The following is a 14,290-nucleotide window of genomic DNA, read 5'->3' as shown; positions in this document are numbered from 1 at the left end:
CAAAGTATCCAAACCTGTAGCAAAGCTCTCCCTGCAGAGACGGCTGCGATCACTTCCCACCCCCTCTCCAGTCTGCTCCCGTGCTCTCACTGCCGCTGCCCGCTGCTGCGCCCGATCTAAAACTGTCCCAGCCCTCCAGTAAAGACAGACCTTTCTTGGCGAATCTCAAGGATGGCTTCTCTTGGTAACTATTTGTGGGTTTTTTTTCAGTCAAGCATTAATTCAGAGGCTTGTAATGAAATGGATAGTGAGAGAAAGCGTGGAGCTTAGCAGCTGTGTGCCTCCTCTCTGCCATCTTAACCGGAAGTCCACCAGGTTATTTTTACCTTTTGAATCCAATTCTTCCTGTGAAACTAGAGAACTGTACGGTTCTGCACACATATATTATATCTAGGTTATACTATAACATATTTACCATGTACAAGACTGCCTGCCATCTAGGGGAAATGGTAAAGGGAGGGAAGGGAAAAATCAGAACAGAAGTGCATGCAAGAGATAATGTAAAAAATTACCCATGCATATGTACCATCAATAAAAAGTTGTTTTAAAAATGTTTGGATTAATTTAGAAGTTCACCAATAGTACATTATTGTGCCAATTTTCCTATATCTGCTCCACTATTTATCACTTAACATTTTTTTATCACACTGGCTAATTGAAAAAGTATCTCAGAGTTGCTTAATTTGTATTTCTCTAATCAAAAGTTATTTAAAGCACTTTTCCTTATGCCTATAGATAGTTTAATTTTTATTTCTTCATCTGAAAACTATTCATACAATTTGATGATTTTTCAATTACTGATTGACTTGCATTCTTATAAATTTGTCTTATTTCTCCATATATTTGAGAAATGAAGGTTTTATTAGAGACACTTGCTGTGAAGATTGTTTCACAGCTTTTTAAATCCTTCTAATCTTGTTTGTATTGGTTTTGCTTGTACATAAGCTTTTTAATTTAATGCAATCAAAATTATCTATTCTGCATCTTCTAATGCTTTCTATCTCTGGTCATGATTTTTTTCCCCCTTCTAATGGATTTGACAAATACATGATATGTTGCTCTTCTAATTTACCTGTTGTGTAAAATTTCTATTTACTTCCTTAGTTTCTCCTTGTTTAGATTTATGAGTGTCTGGGAGAGGACAGTTGAAGTCCCCCAATAATATAATTTTTCAATTTATTCCTGTAATTCACTTAATTTTTTAAAATAAATTTGTATGCTATGCCATTTAGTGCATAGGCATTTAGCAGTGATATTGTTTCATTGCTTATAATATCTTTTAACATAGTGTTGTTTCATTTCTTATCTCTTTTAATTAGTTGTTTTTTTTCTTTTACTTTGGCAAGATCAGAATTCCTGTTCCTGATACGGATTAACCTTATTCTTGTGTGTTTTTAATTTTATTTTTATTAATTTTATTTTTAATAAAAGTATTTTTAATTTAAAATACATATAGTTTTCAACATTCACTGTTTTTTTTCTCCCTCAATCTAATATTTTAATAAAGACATTTATTTACAAAACATATGCATAGTTAATTTTTGAACATTGACCCTTAGAAAGTTTTGGAATCCAAACTATCCCCTCCTCCTCCCCATCCCCTCCCCAACTGTTAAATATGTTAAAATACATGCTAAATCCAATGTATGTATACATATTTATACAGTTTTCTTGCTGCACAAGAAAAATTGAAGCAAGGAAAAAAAATAAAACTGGGAAAGAAAACAAAATGCAAGCAAAAAACAACAGAAAAAGTGAGAATTCTATGTTGTCGTTCACACTCACCTCACACAATTCTGTCTTTGAGTGTAGATAGCTTTCTTCATCACTGAATAATTATAATTTGGTTCAATCATCTCATTGTTGAAGAGAATCATGTCCATCAAAATTGGTCATTGTTGCTATGTATAATGATCTACTGGTTCTGCTTATTTCACCTCTCATCAGTTCATGTAAGTCTCTCCAGGTCTCTCTGAAATCATCCTGCTGGTCATTTCTTAGAAAATAATAATATTCCATAATATTTATATGCCATAATCTATTCAGCCATTCACCAATTGGAGGGCATCTATTCAGTTTCCAATTTCTTGCTTGTATAAAAAAGGCTGCTACAAATATTTTTGCACATGATGGTCCCTTTACCTCCTTTAAGATCTCTTTGGGATATAAGCCTAATAGAAAAACTGCTGGATCAAAGGGTATGAACAATTTGATAACTTTTTGAGCATAGTTCCAAATTGCTCTCTAGAATTGTTGGATCCATTCATAGTTCCACCAACAATGTATCAGAGTCCCAGTTTTCCCAAATCGCCTCCAATATTTGACATTACCCTTTCCTGTCATCTTAGCCAATCTGAGAAGTGTATAGTGGTATGCCAAATTGTCTTAATTTGCATTTGTTTGATCAAGTGTGATTTGGAGCATCTTTTCATATGACTACAAATAGATTCAATTTCTTCATTTGAAAATTTTTTGTAAATATCCTTTGACCATTTATCCATTGGAGAATGGCCTGAACTATTATAAATTTGAGTCAATTCTCTATATATTTCAGAAATGAGGCCTTTGTCAGAACCTTTGAATATAAAAATGTTTCCCAGTTTATTGCCTCCATTGTAATCTTATCTGTATTAGTTTTGCTTGTACAAAAACTTTTTTAACTTAATATAATCCAAATTATCTATTTTGTGAATAATGATGATCTCTAGTTCTTCTTTGGTCACAAATCCCTCCTCCTCCATATATCTGGGAGGTAAACTATCCTATGTTCTTCTAATTTGTTTATACTAGACATTCTTTATGTCTAGATCATGAACCTATTTCGACTTTATCTTGATATACAGTGTTATGTGTGGGTCAATGTCTAGTTTCCACACAAGTTTCCAATTTTCCAAACAGGTTTTGTCAAAAAATGGATTATTATGCCAAAATCTGGGGTCCTTGGGTTTTTCAAACACTAGATTGCTATAATCATTGACTATTTTGTTCCATTTACCTAACCCATACCCATTTATCAATTGCTTTATTTCTTAGCCAGTATCTAATGGTTTTGATGACCACTGCTTTATTAAATAGTTTTAGATCTGGTGCAGCTAGGCCACCTTCATTTGCTTTTTTTTTCATTAATTTCCTTGACATTCTTGATCTTTTATTCTTCCAGATGAATTTTTGTGTTATTATTTCTAGGTCAGTAAAATAATTTCATGGTAGTTTGATTGCTTAGCTCTAAATGAGTAGATTAGTTTAGGTAGCATTTTTCTCTTTAGTATGTTCTATCAACCTATTCAAGAACACTTGGTACTTTTCTGATTCTTCAGATATGACTAGCATTTCTTTTTTTTTTTTTTTTTTTTTAATTTTTTATTTAATAATTACATTATATTGACACTCAATTCTGTTCCGATTTTTTTTCCCCTCCCTCCCTCCACCCCCTCCCCTAGATGGCAAGCAATCCTTTATATGTTGGATATGTTGCAGTATATCCTAGATACAATATATGTTTGCAGAACCGAATAGTTCTCTTGTTGCACAGGGAGAATTGGATTCAGAAGGTATAAATAATCCGGGAAGAAAAACAAAAATGCAGATAGTTCACATTCGTTTCCCAGTGTTCTTTCTTTGGGTGTAGCTGCTTTTGTCCGTCATTTATCAATTGAAACTCAGGTCTCTTTGTCAAAGAAATCCACTTCCATCAAAATATGTCCTCATACAATATCGTTGTCGAAGTGTATAATGATCTCCTGGTTCTGCTCATTTCACTTAGCATCAGTTCATGTAGGTCTCTCCAAGCCTCTCTGTATTCATCCTGCTGGTCATTTCTTACAGAACAATAATATTCCATAACATTCATATACCACAATTTACCCAGCCATTCTCCAATTGATGGGCATCCATTCATTTTCCAGTTTCTAGCCACTACAAACAGGGCTGCTACAAACATTTTGGCACATACAGGTCCCTTTCCCTTCTTTAGTATTTCTTTGGGATATAAGCCCAATAGAAACACTGCTGGATCAAAGGATATGCACATTTTGATAATTTTTGGGCATAATTCCAGATTGCTCTCCAGAATGGTTGGATTCGTTCACAACTCCACCAACAATGCATTAGTGTCCCAGTTTTCCCGCATCCCCTCCAACATTCATCATTATTTTTTCCTGTCATCTTAGCCAATCTGACAGGTGTGTAGTGGTATCTCAGAGTTGTCTTAATTTGCATTTCTCTGATCAATAATGATTTGGAACACTCTTTCATATGAGTGGTAATAGTTTCAATCTCATCCTCTGAAAATTGTCTGTTCATATCCTTTGACCATTTATCAATTGGAGAATGGCTTGATTTCTTATAAATTTGAGTCAGTTCTCTATATATTTTGGAAATGAGGCCTTTATCAGAACCTTTAACTGTGAAAATGTTTTCCCAGTTTGTTGCTTCCCTTCTAATCTTGTTTGCATTAGTTTTATTTGTACAAAGGCTTTTTAATTTGATGTAATCGAAATTTTCTATTCTGTGATCAGTAATGGTCTCTAGTTCATCTTTGGTCACAAATTTCTTTCTCCTCCACAAGTCTGAGAGATAAACTATTCTATGTTCCTCTAATTTATTTATAATCTCGTTCTTTATGCCTAGGTCATAGACCCATTTTGATCTTATCTTGGTATATGGTGTTAAGTGTGGGTCCATGCCTAATTTCTGCCATACTAATTTCCAATTATCCAGCAGTTTTTATCAAATAATGAATTCTTTTCCCAGAAGTTAGGGGCTTTGGGTTTGTCAAACACTAGATTGCTATAATTGACTATTCTGTCTTGTGAGCCTAGCCTTTTCCACTGATCCACTAATCTATTTCTTAGCCAATACCAAATGGTTTTGGTGACTGCTGCTTTATAATATAATTTTAGATCAGGTACAGCTAGGCCACCTTCATTTGATTTTTTTTTTCATTAATTCCCTTGAGATTCTCGACTTTTTATTGTTCCATATGAATTTTGTTGTTATTTTTTCTAGATCAATAAAATATTTTCTTGGAAGTCTGATTGGTATAGCACTAAATAAATAGATTAGTTTAGGGAGTATTGTCATCTTTATTATGTTCGCTCGGCCGATCCAAGAGCACTTAATATTTTTCCAATTATTTAAGTCTGACTTTATTTGTGTGGAGACTTTTTTATAATTTTGCTCATATAATTCCTGACTTTCCTTTGGTAGATAGATTCCCAAATATTTTATGGTATCAACAGTTATTCTGAATGGAATTTCTCTTTGTATCTCTTGCTGTTGGGTTTTGTTGGTGATGTATAAAAATGCTGAGGATTTATGGGGATTTATTTTGTAGCCAGCTACTTTGCTAAAATTATGAATTATTTCCAATAGCTTTTTGGTAGAATCTCTGGGGTTCTCTAGGTATACCATCATATCATCTGCAAAGAGTGATAGTTTGGTTTCCTCATTGCCTACTCTAATTCCTTTTATATCTTTCTCGACTCTTATTGCCGAGGCTAGTGTTTCTAATACGATATTAAATAATAATGGTGATAGTGGGCAACCTTGCTTCACTCCAGATCTTACTGGGAAAGGTTCCAGTTTTTCCCCATTGCATATGATGCTTACTGATGGTTTTAAATATATGCTCCTGACTATTTTAAGGAAAAGTCCATTTATTCCTATGCTCTCAAGTGTTTTTATTAGGAATGGATGTTGGATTTTATCAAATGCTTTTTCTGCATCTATTGAGATGATCATGTGGTTTTTGTTTGTTTGGTTATTGATATAGTCAATTATGCTAATAGTTTTCCTAATATTGAACCAGCCCTGCATTCCTGGTATAAATCCTACTTGGTCATAGTGTATTATCCTGGTGACAATTTTCTGTAATCTTTTTGCTAATATTTTATTTAAGATTTTAGCATCAATATTCATTAGGGAGATTGGTCTATAATTTTCTTTCTCTGTTTTCAGCCTACCTGGTTTAGGTATCAGTACCATATCTGTGTCATAAAAGGAGTTTGGTAGGACTCCTTCAATCCCTATTTTTTCAAATAGTTTATATAACATTGGAGTTAATTGTTCTTTAAATGTTTGGTAGAATTCACATGTAAATCCATCTGGTCCTGGGGATTTTTTCTTAGGGAGTTGATTGATAGTTTGTTCTATTTCTTTTTCTGAGATGGGACTGTTTAGGATATTTACTTCTTCCTCTGTTAGTTTGGGCAAGCTGTATTTTTGGAGGTATTTTTCTATTTCATTTAAGTTGTCGAATTTATTGGCATAAAGTTGGGCAAAGTAACTCCTAATTATTGCTCTAATTTCCTCTTCGTTAGTGGTGAGTTCTCCCTTTTCATTTTTAAGACTAACAATTTGATTTTCCTCTTTCCTTTTTTTAATCAGATTTACTAAGGGTTTGTCTATTTTGTTGGTTTTTTCATAGAACCAACTCTTAGTTTTATTAATCAATTCAATAGTTTTTTTACTTTCAATTTTATTGATCTCACCTTTTACTTTTAGAATTTCAAGTTTAGTGTTTGACTGGGGGTTTTTAATTTGTTCCTTTTCTAGCATTTTTAATTGCAAACCAATTCATTGACCTTCTCTTTCTCTATTTTATACAAATAGGCCTCTAGAGATATGAAATTTCCCCTTATTACCGCTTTGGCTGCATCCCATACATTTTGGTATGATGTCTCATTATTATCGTTTTCTTGGGTGAAGTTATTAATTATGTCTATGATTTGCTGTTTCACCCAATCATTCTTTAGTATGAGATTATTTAGTTTCCAATTATTTTTTGGTCTACTTCCCCTGCTTTTTTGTTGAATGTAATTTTCATTGCATCGTGGTCTGAAAAGGATGCATTTACTATTTCTGCCTTACTACATTTGAGTTTGAGGTTTTTATGTCCTAATATATGGTCAATTTTTGTATAGGTTCCATGAACTGCTGAAAAGAAAGTGTATTCCTTTCTGTCTCCATTACATTTTCTCCAGAGATCTATCATATCTAGCTTTTCTAGTATTCTGTTTACCTCTTTGACTTCTTTCTTATTTATTTTCTGGTTTGATTTATCTAATTCTGAGAGTGCAAGGTTAAGATCTCCCACTATTATAGTTTTACTGTCTATTTCTTCTTGCAGCTCTCTTAGTTTCTCTTTTAAGAATTTAGATGCTACCCACTTGGTGCATATATGTTTAATATAGATAGTGCTTCATTATCCATGCTACCCTTTAGCAAGATATAGTGTCCTTCCTTATCTCTTTTAATTAGGTCAATTTTTGCTTTAGCTTGATCTGAGATCAGGATGGCTACCCCTGCTTTTTTGACTTCACCTGAAGCATAGTAGATTTTGCTCCAACCTTTAACCTTTAACCTGCATGTATCACCCCGCTTCAGGTGTGTTTCCTGTATACAACATATTGTAGGATTCTGGCTTTTAATCCATTCTGCTAACCGCTTCCTCTTTATGGGGGAGTTTACCCCGTTCACGTTTATGGTTAAAATGACCAATTCTGTATTACTTGCCATCTTGTTAACCCCGGTTTATGCTTTCCTCCCTTCTTTCCCCTTTCCCCCCCTTCCAGGTATTAAGCTTGTGAGCACCCCTGCTTCTCACAGCCCTCCCTTTTTAGTGTCCCTCCCCCGCCTTAGAGTTCCTCCCCTATCTTACCCCTTTCCCTCCCAGTTCCCGTATTCCCTTCCGTTTAGCTTATTCCTTCCCTTTCCACTTTTCCCTTCTCACTTTTCAATGAGATGGGAGAAGTTTCACCATAGATTGAATATGTCTTAAGATTTTTCACTTAAAGCCAATTCTGAAGGCAGTAAGATACCCACTATATTCATCCCCCTCCATTCTTTCTCTCAGATATAATAGGTTTCCTATGCCTCTTCATGAGATGTACTACCCCCACTTTACCCTTATTCTGGTACAGTGTCCTTTCCACATCAATTTCTAGAACAAGGTATACATGTATTCTTTATACATCTATATAGTCAAAATATAGTTCCCAAGATTAATCTTTACCTTTTTAGATTTCTCTTGAGTTCTATATTTGTAGATCAAACTTTTTGTTAAGTTCTGGTTTTTTCATCAGAAATAGATGAAATTCGCTTACTTCGTTGAATGTCCATCTTCTTCCCTGGAAAAAGATGCTCATTCTCGCTGGGTAAGTTATTTTTGGTTGCATACCAAGTTCCTTAGCCTTTCGGAATATCATATTCCAGGCCCTTCGATCTTTTAATGTGGATGCTGCCAGATCCTGGGTGATCCTTATTGTGGCTCCTTGATACTTGAATTGGGTTTTTCTAGCCGCTTGCAATATTTTTTCCTTCATCTGAGGGTTCTGGCATTTGGCCACTATATTCCTTGGTGTTTTGATTTTAGGATCCCTTTCAGTGGGTGATCGATGAATCCTTTCAATGTTTATTTTTTCCTCTGTTCCTATGACTTCTGGGCAGTTCTCTTTGATAATTTCCTGGAAGACAGTGTCCAGGCTCTTTTTTTCATCATGTTTTTCTGGGAGTCCAATGATTCTCAGATTGTCTCTCCTGGATCTGTTTTCCAGGTCTGTTGTCTTCCCCAGAAGGTATTTCACATTTTTCTCCATTGTTTGATTTTTTTGGATTTGCTTGACTGATTCTTCTTGTCTCCTCGAGTCATTCAATTCCACTTGTTCAATTCTGATTTTCAGTGAAGTATTCTCTTCACTCACTTTTTTAAGATCTTTCTCTAATTGTCCAATTGAGTTCTTTTGTTCTGTGGAATTTTTTTCCATTTCGCCAATTTTGTTTTTTAGAGAGCTGTTTTCTGTTTCCAGTTCACTAATCCTATTTTTCAAGGATTTTACTTCTTTATCCACTCTCTCTTTAACTGACTTCTCCAGGCTCTTTTCCATTTTTCTTCTAGCTCCCTTGTGAGAGCCTTTTTAATCACTTCTATGAGGTTCATCTGTGCTGAGGAACAGACGATCTCTTCCTTTGGGGAATCACCTGGGGACTGCCTGTTTTTAGTCTCCTCGGATTTAGAGTCTGCTCTCTATCTGTGTAGAAGCTGTCAAGGGTTAAAGTCCTCTTCAGCTTCTTGCTCATTCTGTCTATTAATCAGAGACAAACTACCAAAGAAAAACAGAAAAAACTGGAGTCTTTCTTTGGGGGGGGGGCTGGGTGTGTTATCAAGCTTCCTCTACAGACTGCAGGGGGCAGCAGTGAGGCACTAGCAGGACTGTGCTGCGCCTGCGCTCTGAGATCCCAAAGCGTGCTGAGTCACTGAGGGGGGGGAAGGGGGGGGCGGCCAGGTCTTGAGAGACTCCAGCTGTTTGGGGTTGTGTTCTTCAGCCCCGGTGTTTTTAGCTTCTCTGCTGGGCTGTTGATTTGCTGCAGGTTCCAAACCTGTAGCGAAGCTCTCCCCGCAGAGACGGCTACGATCACTCCCCACCCCCTCTCAGCTCTGCTCCCGTGCTCTCCCTGCCGCTGCCCTCAGCCTGCGCCCGATCTAAAACCGTCCCAGCCCTCCAGTAAAGACAGACCTTTCTTGGCGGATCTCAAGGATGGCTTCTCTTGGTAACTATTTGTGGGTTTTTTTCAGTCAAGCATTGGTTCAGAGGCTTGTAATGAAGTGGATAGTGAGAGAAAGCGCGGAGCTTATGCAACTGTGAGCCTCCTCTCCGCCATCTTAACCGGAAGTCCCCTGACTAGCATTTCTAATACAATATTGAATAGTAATCATGATAGTGGGCAACATTGTTTTATCCCTGATTTTATTAGGAATGGTTCCAGTTTATCCCCATTACATATGATGCCTCCTGATGGTTTTAAATAGATGCTACTGACTATTTTAAGGAAAAGTCCATTTGTTCCTATACTCCTAAGTGATTTTAATAGAAATGGGTATTGGATTTTATAAAATGCTTTTTCTGCATCTATTGAGATAATCATATGTTTTTTTTTTTTTTATTAATTCGGTTATTGATAAAGTCAATTATGTTTATATTTTTCCTAGTATTGAACCATTCCTGCATTCCTAGTATAAATCCTACTTGGTCATAGTGTATTAGCCTGGGGATGACTTTCTGTAATTTCTTTGCTAATTTTTTTTATTTAAGATTTTTCTATCAATATTCAGTAGGGAGATAGGTCTATAAATTTCTTTCACTGTTCTCGTCTTACCTGGTTTGGATATCAGTACCATGTCTGTGTCATAAAAGGAATTAGGTAGAAGTCCTTCATTCCCTTTTTATTCAAATAATTTATATGGTACTGGAGTTAATTGTTCTTTAAATGTTTGGAAGAATTCACATGTAAATCCATCTGGTCCTAACGATTTTTACTTAGGGAGTTGATTAATCACTTGTTCTATTTCTTTTCCTAAAATTGGATTATTTACATAATTTATTTCCTTTTTGGTTAATCTGGGCAATCTATATTTTTGTAGGTGTTCCTCCATTTCACTTAGGTTATCAATTTATTGGCATAAAATTGGGTAAAATAACTCCTCATTATTGCTCTAATTTCCTCTTCATTGGTGGAATGTTCTCTCTTTTCATTTTTGAAACTAACAATTTGATTTTTTTTTACTCCTTTTTCTAATCAAACTAAAGATTTATCTATCTTATGTTTTTTTTTAAATAAAACTAACTCTTAATGTTATTTACTAATTCAATATTTTTACTTTCAATTTTATTAATTTCTCTTTATTTTTTTTACAATGTCAATTTTCTTATTTAATTGAGAGTGTTTTAATTTGTTCTCTTTCTAGCTTTTTAGTTCCAAGCCCAATTCATTGATCTTTTCTTTCTCTATTTTATGTAAGTAAGCATCTAGAGATATAAAATTCCTTTTATAACTGCTTTGGCTACATCCCACAAATTTTGGTATGTTGCTCATTGTTGTCATTCTCTTCGATGGAATTATTGATCGTGTCCCATTCTGTCTTTAGAATGAGATTATAGTTTCAACTACTTTTTGGTCTATTTTCTCATTGCTTTTTATTGAATGTAATTTTTATTGCATGGTAATTTTATTGCATTTAATATTCCTGCTTTTCTGCATTTGATTTTGAGGTATTTATGTCCTAATATATGGTCATTTTTTTGTAAAGTTCTATGAACTGACAAGAAGAAAGTTTACTCTTTTCTGTCTCTATTCAATTTTCTCCAAAGATCTATCACATCTGGTTTTTCTAGTATTCTACTTAACTTCTTTAATTTCTTTCTTGTTTTTTTTTTGTGGTTTGATTTATCTACTTCTGAGCAGAGCAATTTTGACATCCCCACTAGTATATTTTGCTGTTATTTTCTTTTTTGCATGTCTCTTAAATTCTTCTCTAGGAATTTAGATGCTATATCACTTGGTAGATATGTATTTTAATATTGATATTGTTTTATTATCTATGGTACACTTTAGTAAAATATAAGATCCTTTCTTATCTCTTTTAATTAAGTCTATCTTTGTTTTTGTTGATCTGAGATCAGGATTGCTAGCCCTGTTTTTATTATTTTCTCTAAAGCATAATAGATTCTGTTCCTGCCTTTTACCTTTATTCTGTATGTAAACACTCTGTTTTAAATGTGTTTCTTGTAAATATCATGTTGTAGGATTCTGGCTTTTAATCCAGTCTGCTATCTGCTTCTGTTTTATGGGAGAGTTCATTCCATTCCCATTTACAGTTGAAATAACAAATTCAGTGTTTCCAGCTATCTTATTTACCCTAAGTTGTGCTTTTCCCTTTCCTTTCTCCCTTCTTTCCTCCTTAGTATTTTGCTTTTGTTGACTAGCTCCCTCTTTGAGGGAGAACCAATGCATCTTTTTCACACCTTTCACCTAATATTTGTTTTCATTTTTATTAGTTTTTTTTTCTTTTCTTTTTACTTTTCCCTCCTATTTCCCTATATGGTGAGATAAGTTTCTTTGTGAAACCAAATATGTATGTTATTCTCTCTTTGAGCCAAATCTGATGAGAGTAAGATTCACACAATGATCATCCATTCCCTTTTTCCCCCAAATTATAATAGGTCTTTGCCTGTTTATGAGATGTAATGTCCCTTACTTCACCTCCTCTTTCCTATTTTTACAGCATGATACTCTTTCCACTTTGTTTCTTTTTCATATTATCATAATAAAATCAAATTATACTTGCACTTTCCAAGTATACTCATAACAGAAATATAGTTCTCAATAGTTTTTTTTTTTATTTTTTTTAACTTTTTTGTATTTCTTTTGAGTTCTGTGTTTGGAAATCAAATTTTTTGTCCAGTTCTGATGTTTTCATTAGAAATAAGTAAAACTGGTAGGTGGAGCCAAGATGGCTGAGAAGGCACACACGACTTTCTAAGCTCCTCTCTTGCCCTCAATATCAATATTATATTCAGACTCAAAAATAGGCTTGACTGCTACAACTCATAAAGATTAGAAGTACAACAACTCACCAGTGGAAGATAATCTGGAATCTCTCCAGAAAAGGTTTATCCTTGGCTGGGGAGAAGATCACAACAAGCAGGGAGAGAACTAGAGGCAGTGGAGCCCCAAACCAGAAGTGAGAGCACAGATCACAGCACAAGATTGAAGTCCCAACATGCAGTATGGAGTTTTTCCTTGGGGCAGTTGCGGGGTAGCCTCTAATCTGCACAGTATAGGGCTTGGCTTGAGGCAATAGAACTTTCCCAGGGTGATTTGCTTCTAAGCAGAGACTTCCATTCCCAACTGGTATATTCACTGGTCAGCTGCTAATACCCACAGCCCCACAAGGGGCTCTGGCCTGAGGCAGTGACACTTTCACCCCTTAGTCTCTAGCCTTAGGGCATGGAAAGTAAGATTTGTGAATGGGAAAAGACAAAGAATTCGCAAGAAAGTAGAATCTGTGAATTGGAAAAATAAATAATTCACTAAAAAAAAATAGTGAAATGGAAAAAAATTCCATAGATCAATAAAAACTCAATTGGCCATATACAAAAAGAAGTAAAAAAAAAAAAAACTAATGAATAAAATAATTCATTAAAAATCAGAACTGGAGAAATAGAAACTAATGATTGATTGAGACAGCAAGAATCAGTTAAGCAAAACCAAAAAAATGATAAACTGGAAAAAACCATGAAATATCTACTTAGAAAAATGACAGACCTGGAAAATATATATAGGAGAGATAATCTGAGGATTATTGGACTTTCCGAAAATTATGATGAAAAAAAGAGCCTAGATACTATTTTACAAGAAATCTTCAAAGAAAACTGTCCAGAGATAATAGAATCAGAAGGTAAAATAGACATTGAAAGAATTCATTGAACATCTTCTGAAAAAGACACTAAAATAAAAACTCCAAGGAATATTGAGGCCAAATTTCAAAACTATCAGATTAAGGAAAAAATTTTACAAGCAGCCTGAAAAAAGCAATTTAAATACCGAGGTACTACAATAAGAATAACCCAAGATCTGGCTGCCTCCACATTAAAGGATCAAAGGGCCTAGAATCTGATATTCTGAAAGGCAAAAGAACTTGGAATGCAGCCAGGAATAAAGTACCCAGCTAAGCTGAGCATTTTCTTCCAGGGAAAAAGATGGACATTTAATGAAACAAATGAATTCCATTTGTTTCTAAGGAAAAAAAGAGAACTAAACAAAAAATTTGATCTCTAACCATAGGACTCTAGAGATGCAGAAAAGGTAAAAGGAACTCTTGAGAATTGTATTTCTTTTGTGGATATACAAAAAGACAATATGTATAATTTGATTGTACTAATATAACATAAAAAAAAGAAGTAGAAATGGAAAAGGGATAATGTCAGAAAAGGGGGAAATGGGGGATAAAAAGAGGGAAATTACATGCCACAAATAGGCAAAGGAAACTTATTATACTGAGGGAACTCAGAGAGGGGGACAAACATTGTGTGAATCTTACTCTCATCATAGTAGGCTCAAAGAGAAAATAATTGACATATTTGTTTTTACAAAGAATCTTCTCTCACCTTATTAAAAAGGGGGAGAGGAAAAGGGAAAAGAAAAAAAGAGTAATAAGGGAAGGGTACAAGGAAGGGGAAGATATTCAAAAGGGGGGCGGGGAGGGAAGGTTCCTAAAGAGGGTGAGCATTGTGATACAAGTGGGGCACATAAGTTTAAAACAGGGAAAGAGAGTTGGGGGGGGGGAAGAAAAAGAAAAGCATAATCTGGGGATATTAGGAATGCAGGAAATAAAGAATTAGTAATTTTAACCATATATGTGAATGGGATGAACTCTCCCATAAAGAGGAGGCAGATAGCAGACTAGATCAAAAGTCAGAACCCTACAATATGTTGTTTACAGGAAACACAT

Source organism: Antechinus flavipes, chromosome 1 (assembly GCF_016432865.1).
Source record: "Antechinus flavipes isolate AdamAnt ecotype Samford, QLD, Australia chromosome 1, AdamAnt_v2, whole genome shotgun sequence".
NCBI classification, from domain to species: domain Eukaryota; kingdom Metazoa; phylum Chordata; class Mammalia; order Dasyuromorphia; family Dasyuridae; genus Antechinus; species Antechinus flavipes.
The sequence above is the reverse complement of the archived record's forward strand: the minus strand, read 5'-3'. Positions refer to the sequence as shown.